The 6,648-nt window shown below is 46.8% G+C and overlaps 1 pseudogene; it reads right to left on the bottom strand.

The window, feature by feature from the left end:
- Positions 1–1,679: 1,679 nt before the first annotated feature.
- Positions 1,680–4,545, bottom strand: LOC112079839 (bone morphogenetic protein receptor type-1A-like; annotated as a pseudogene).
- Between the last annotated feature and the right edge of the window lie 2,103 nt (positions 4,546–6,648).

Genomic DNA, 6,648 nt, shown 5'->3' with positions numbered 1-6,648 from the left:
GTCAAATCACAGTACGTTTGCTTCCTACAACCAAGAACTCCTCTGGCCAGGGAGGGAATAGGCGGGGAGAGTGAACCTATACAGTTTCCTTTTAGTCAAAAAAACACCTCTGTAGCAGCGTCTGTCCATTGGTGGTTATAGAGATTCATGAGTGTTGAGGCTCAATGTCCAAGTCCCTGTGACAGGGTCACCCCTCCCCCCGTTTCTCCTCCCCCGCTCCTGAACATGAGGTGACAATATTCTGCAATCATGACATTAGGACACACTGGGGAGTTCAGGCTCTCAATCGGGCTGTGTGAGTACGTAGGGGGTAAAATATATCAACATTTTGATGTCCCTGGTGATCCAACCATTTGGCCAGGGTTTTCTTGACTCGTAGGGAGGATGGTAAGGCGTGAGGCCGGGGTTGTGGGCCCAGCACTGCAAGACATCAGCTTTCAGCATGGTTTCAGACACTGGAGAAAACACAGGCGACACACACAATTTTAGGAGTTGTTTTTCCTTCTGCTTATGCATTGTTTTAAAGTGCTGCTAAGCTTGCATATATATCACTCTAAAAAGCAGCTACTTACGCTAATAAACACAAAAATGCATTTTCTCTCTAACACTGCTAGAATTGGAATAATCGCCTTTGTGTAAATGCCCAAGTATAGCTCTTCACTTTCTTTCTGAAGGTTGCGTGCAATCAAAACAATATTCCCCTGATAAATCATGTCCTCGAGCAGTGACGCAGGTGTTGACATTCGTGGCTAGCTCCACTCTGACTCACCTGCATCACCGTTCCCACCTGTTTGACACGGTGTCCGCAGCCCCTTTGACACACACCACCTCCAGCAATGTCCTCAAAGGAGGGTCTGAACGGTACATCCCATAGTCATGGCAGCTGGTGATCTCCACTATATCGATGAGAGAGATTGAGAGAGAGATAACGGTGTGCGAATAGAACACTGGTTCAACAACCGTCAGTGTAAGTGGCTTTTCATAACGCAGTTGAAATCTTAAGCCCATTCATTAGTTTTCGTAGTGATGGTCCTGGATTGCCAGTATCACGTGTACACAAATACGCAGTATGTCCTGTAGATTCAGAACTATAATGTGTGTGTGTGTGTAGGCGTCTATGGTGTGTCCGTACTCCCTGTTATAACAGCGGCGGGCAACTCCCAGATGACGAGGCCTGTAGCTATATATATCAGCCCATGAAGTCAGGCCTGGAAGTGGTTCTTGTTCCGAGTCCTCGGCCCAGCACCTCTGGGGCATGTACATCCGGGTCCCACCCGTGTACTAGTGGACGTCTATCCTCGTTGGTATCAACTGAAGAACAAGAACAGGAATTCAGAATAAGATCTACAGGGAAATGGTCCAAATGGCGCTCCAGAAACATACAATTCAGAACTGGTTCAGAGAACGGCCAATATGTGAAAAACATGGGTTTGTGTACATTAGGGCACAACAAATGTGTTTTGTAAACAACATGATTGCTGCTCAATTGGACAAGCTCAGCTACTTACCCACCTCCCCGATTTGGTACAGTTTTCTTTATTTTTAAGTGCCTAATAAATAGAACTTGACTAAAATCTCCATTGCTGAAGACAGCATCTACCTGTTGAACTTGACTCGGCCAGGCCCAGTCGGGATGCAGCAAGGTGCCGTTCTTCTGTCATCAGGATGTTTCTTGCTCTTCAGGTCCGGTGGGTCGATGCTCCGCTGCCCTGGGTGCCGTAGATCTCCGTGTGGAGGTGGCACAGGCCGCAGGAGGCGGAGTAGGCCAGTCGCAGCAGGCTCTGGGTGTCAGCGTGGTGGAACCTCAGGTATCCGTACAGGGAGCCCGTTCTCATGTAGTCTGTGATGAGGCAGAGCTGGTGAAAGGCCCGTACCCTTGATGTCTGCCGCTATGAAACCTGCAGACGTGAGAAGAGAGGTGAGGGGTGTTTAGTGCTGCAGTGAGATGTAGGCCTTGCCCTGATACATGACTGTTGACCTCAGCCATGTATGTATAAGGGCAAATGTAGGCCTAAGATCACATCACAGTCAATCAAGGCTCTCTACATTGCACTTAGATTGAGACTAATTTAGAAAGAAAACTGCAGTATATGGCTTAGATGGAGGCAGAGACAGCTGTCGTCTTTGCTACATGTGAGTGGTAGGAACGGCACTTACCCAGTATGTTCTCGTGCCTCATGAGGACTGTCTGGTAGATCTCGGTCTCTCTGAACCAGCTGGCCTCCTCCCGGGTGAAGAACACCTTGACGGCCACCTTCTCTCCCCGCCAGCGGCCCAGCCACACCTCACCGTAGCGCCCCTTGCCGATCTGACGCACCATCTGGATCTGCTTGGCAATGGTGCGCTGCACCTACAAGACACATCAGGGAGAGAGGCACTGAGCATTCATATCAGATCAACAGTAGCTTACCACAGATCATACCTACTACAACCTTTACCATTTGTTCATTCTTTAAGGCGGTATTCGCTGTTGCAAGCCAGATATGCACGTTTTGCTACGTAAGGCCCATGATGTTATAATTAAGCAATAAGGCCCGAGGGTATATGGCCAATATACTACGGCTAAGAGCTGTTGTTAGCACGACGCAACGCGGAGTGTCTGGATACAGCCCTTAGCCATGGTATATTGGCCATATATCACAAACCCCCAGAGGTGCCTTATTGCTATTATAAGCTGCTTACCAATGTAATGAGAGCAGTAAAAATACGTTCTGTCATACCCGTGGTATACGGCTGTCAGCCAATCAGCATTCAGGGCTCGAACCATCCAGTTTATAATTTACAAATTCACTTAACCTAATATAACCTGCCTATGGACAAAGACACACACATAACCGCTGTTACTCTTTCCTGGAAAGCAGAAGTCACATTTTGAGCCACCTATTATATAACCATAGCTAAAGGCTTTTCACCCAGGTCACATGTTCCAAAGCCCCTCCCTGTGCAGTGTGGGGTCCTTACCAGCAGGGGGAGCCCAGAGCCACTGCCAGAAGACTGACACTGGTTGATGAGGTCTTTGAGAGACTCTCCCACAGGGATGAAGGCCTCGTCCTGCTCCAGGTCACGGTGGTACTGCTGCCGCTCCGTCTGCCACTTGTACCTGACAGGAACACATACAGATCAGTACAGGGCACACATGCTAAAGCTACAATAGATGAATGTCACGCGCAGTACCGTAGCAACAATCTGCCTTTATCCCCAAACAGTCGAAAACAGTCCAACTTAGCATTTCTATGAATACTTTCATGGGTTTGTGACTAACTGACACCAACATGTGACCAACTAATATTCTCCCACAAGTTAACCAGGACTCAATTCCCATATACATATGGGAAGAAAGTTGGAATCTCGCTTTGTGTCAGCTCTTCTCTGGAGTAGTCCTACCTGTAGTAACAGACTACTGTGATGCAGATGAGAGTGCAGCAGCATACGGTCATTGATATAAGGAACGCCAGCCAGTGGGCACTGCCAAAGTAGGAACCTGCAAAACACCACGAGTCCCCAAATGAAATGAAGTATCAGACCCTGACACACCAGCACCAGAATACTCTTCTGGGGTAACTATACAGAGGAACACCAGCAGTAGAGTAACAGAGTTGGCCCTAAGCCTCACCAGTGTCCATTGGGGGAGGTAACGTGGGCTGCAGGTCCCGATTACAGAAGTCCGTCCCGCAGCATTCGATCGTTCGCCTTGTCTGAGCCCTGGGCGAATCCTGAAAATAATTAAATAATTAAACAATGTTTTTTGTTGTTGTTGTGGCACTCAATMCAACAGGGGTTATTCAAACAATAACTCAACTATGAATAATAGCTATATACACATATAATAACAATACTAGAACATGTTACAACATATAATTGACACCCCTGTGTCACAGTCCTGCTCCCTTCCATACAGACCACAACACACACTTACCTTGCATTGAAAATGTGAGCCTTCATACTTCATGCAGCCAGAGGTCAGAATAGCTTCTCCGTTCTCATCCTCCTCTATGATGGCAAAACATTGGCCATTCGTCCTGCAATAAAAAAATTAAAATCATTCAATGAGTACAGTTCCCAAACACACTTACGCCTCGATCACACCGACAGCGTCATTACGCAGCATCATCTGTATATGTATGCAACAGAAGTTCAACATTCACCTTCTGCTACCATTTCTGTCAAGCCATCTACGTATACAGTTTGACGCATACGTATGTACCACAACAAACGAACGCACTGCAACGCAGCGAGGCAAACGAATCGTTCCATTGGAAATGAATGTACTTCTGGTGTACCAAAAGGCAATGAGATCGAGGAGTTAAGTCAGCGTTGACATTCATCACAGACCCAAAAGTCAGAGTTGGAACAAACATATCAATTAAGAATTTGGCCTTGGTTGGTCACTCACTCGCAGGTGTTATTTTTGTGGTCCTCTGGACAGTAACCCGAGCAGTAGCAGCTCAGAAAGCGGGCGGCGTCCTCTGGGGCCACCGTGGTGTCGTCCCCGGGCTTCCTGGACTCATGCTTGTGCCCCGTGCCGTGGAGCATGTGGTTCTGGATTCTGACAGACTGGATGGACGGAGGGACGAGACGGGGGGGGGGGGGTGGTTTAGTTTTATAATGACAGTGAAAATGTCACAATCCATCATTTTCCCCCTCATCGGGAGACACTGTCTGCCGTTCTGCAAAAAACACAGGTTTTAACTGCACACGTCACTGTTGCCAGAAATACAGAACATAAAACACATTGTTGTAACATTTTCATTCCGCCGCCTACACAACATCTGGTTTGAAGAGTACAGTTAGTCAAATACTAGGCTATATATTCATAGTAAACACAACTGCCCTATGCGTGGGCTTTGATTTATCTGCTGTTCCCCCCCCTCTTTTGTATTTATATGAGAGCGGTTCCGCGCTCCTATATTTTGTGTGCTCATGGATAAGTCTGATCCATATTATGGCCAGGGCTATTTATACCTTCTGTGCTAGTGTTCCAGTTAGAGCCATCACATGCATGAGCGTAAGGCAGGAAGGGGGGGGGCAAGAATACTGGCGGGCCAAGCCAACATACTGTGTGTCGCAACATTATCACTGTTTGTCAATTCTGCATTGCAGTTACATATGAAATTGAAAACAACGGCATGGTTTTAACGGAGGAAAAACCTAAATATTCATGAAGGCCATTATGTTGTGGTTCTTTAATAATTGCAAGGTTTAGCTACACAGGAAAATGTTCACTGCTAAAATCATTTTAAGCTGGGTTAAACTCAGCCTCGAGAGCGCAACTGTGCCAGGACTCGTTTAAACCGCACCTAAAAAGGGCATCGTGCAACAATCTACTGACATCTTAAGGAGCCAGTCAGAGCCATTAGACTAGATACATGGGCACCATGGATACAAAGCCAGCGAAGAGGACATTTTTACAGAGCAGCCACACTAATATAAAGTCCCTAATGCTGCATTAAAATGTTGAGTATTGAGCTCACTGTGTGACTCCTATCCTCACGTACTGTCTGGTACTCCCTCCACCTCTTCTCATTGCCCTTTCTCCTGAATCTCTTTTCCTCTCCCCTATGCAATTGCCCTGACCCATTATTCCTTAATCAGTCCTCCTGCTTGCCCACTTCTTTTTTTACAATCCTTTTGCTTTCTCCTGTTTGTTGTTCTTCCATTGTCCTCTTTAGGTTCATATCCATTTTTCTTTCTTTGACCTTCTACCTCGTCCTTAGGGCCCCTCCTTTCTCTTCCCCTCCCCCCTCAGGGAGTGGACCTGGGCTGTGGGGCTCCTGTGAGTTCGTGGGCATTAAGCAACAAAGTGATGTCTGTGTGCAGCGCTCGGCCGCGGCTCGGCACTTCCTCTGGAGCATGAACGCGACTCGCAGCCTGCTCCAGTTCATTACATGTCTGCAGAGGGCCAATCACCTTGCAAAACCTACACTTTGAAATGTCTCCAGCAGAACGGCACCCTTTCTTTTTTCTCCTTCCCTCTCCCGGCTGCTTGTCTCCAGCTCCACATTCCTTTCCTAGACCCCATTTACTGGCTTCAGGCGTTGTCGTTCTTGTTTTTCCTCAACTTTCCTTCTTTCCTTTACAACCGAGTTTGCCCTGGTGGTTCTAGATTCAGGGCTGCATTCTCGGAGTTAATTTTACATTTTAAAAGGAGAGCACTGAGAGATAAAGTAAGCTTTCTGTTGGGCTTCGGTTCCTTTTTTATAGTTCATTTGTACGCTGATCATGTACTACAGACTCCACCGGCTTACTGACGTCAGATAGCCTAACAGTCGACAGGAACCACTACTTTACGAACGCTTCACTTATTTAGTTGTACTTCAGCCAATATAATCCCCCCCAAACCCCAAATGATGGAACCCCATAGGGTGGCAGACAAAACGTGTGCCAGTCTTAATAGCTTTTGGACTCTAAAGGATCCAAAAACAAAGTTATGTAAAAACATAATAACTGCATCACAATTAAAAGCAACCGTTAGGCCTCTATATTCTACATTTCAACAACTAAAGCAAAGCAGACCAGAACTCTTCTAGTAATACTTTTATGGGTACAGAATAGAACAACCAGGAAAGTGGACTCACTACAATCCTCAATGTGGTCAACACTTAAGGTCATATCACCAGAGCAGAGAGAGATCACTGTGGCAGGGGGTTG

This window comes from Salvelinus sp. IW2-2015, unplaced genomic scaffold, assembly GCF_002910315.2.
Source record: "Salvelinus sp. IW2-2015 unplaced genomic scaffold, ASM291031v2 Un_scaffold9836, whole genome shotgun sequence".
Taxonomy (NCBI): Eukaryota; Metazoa; Chordata; class Actinopteri; order Salmoniformes; family Salmonidae; genus Salvelinus; species Salvelinus sp. IW2-2015.
Note: the sequence above shows the minus strand (reverse complement) of the source record. Positions and strands in the feature narration are given on the sequence as shown.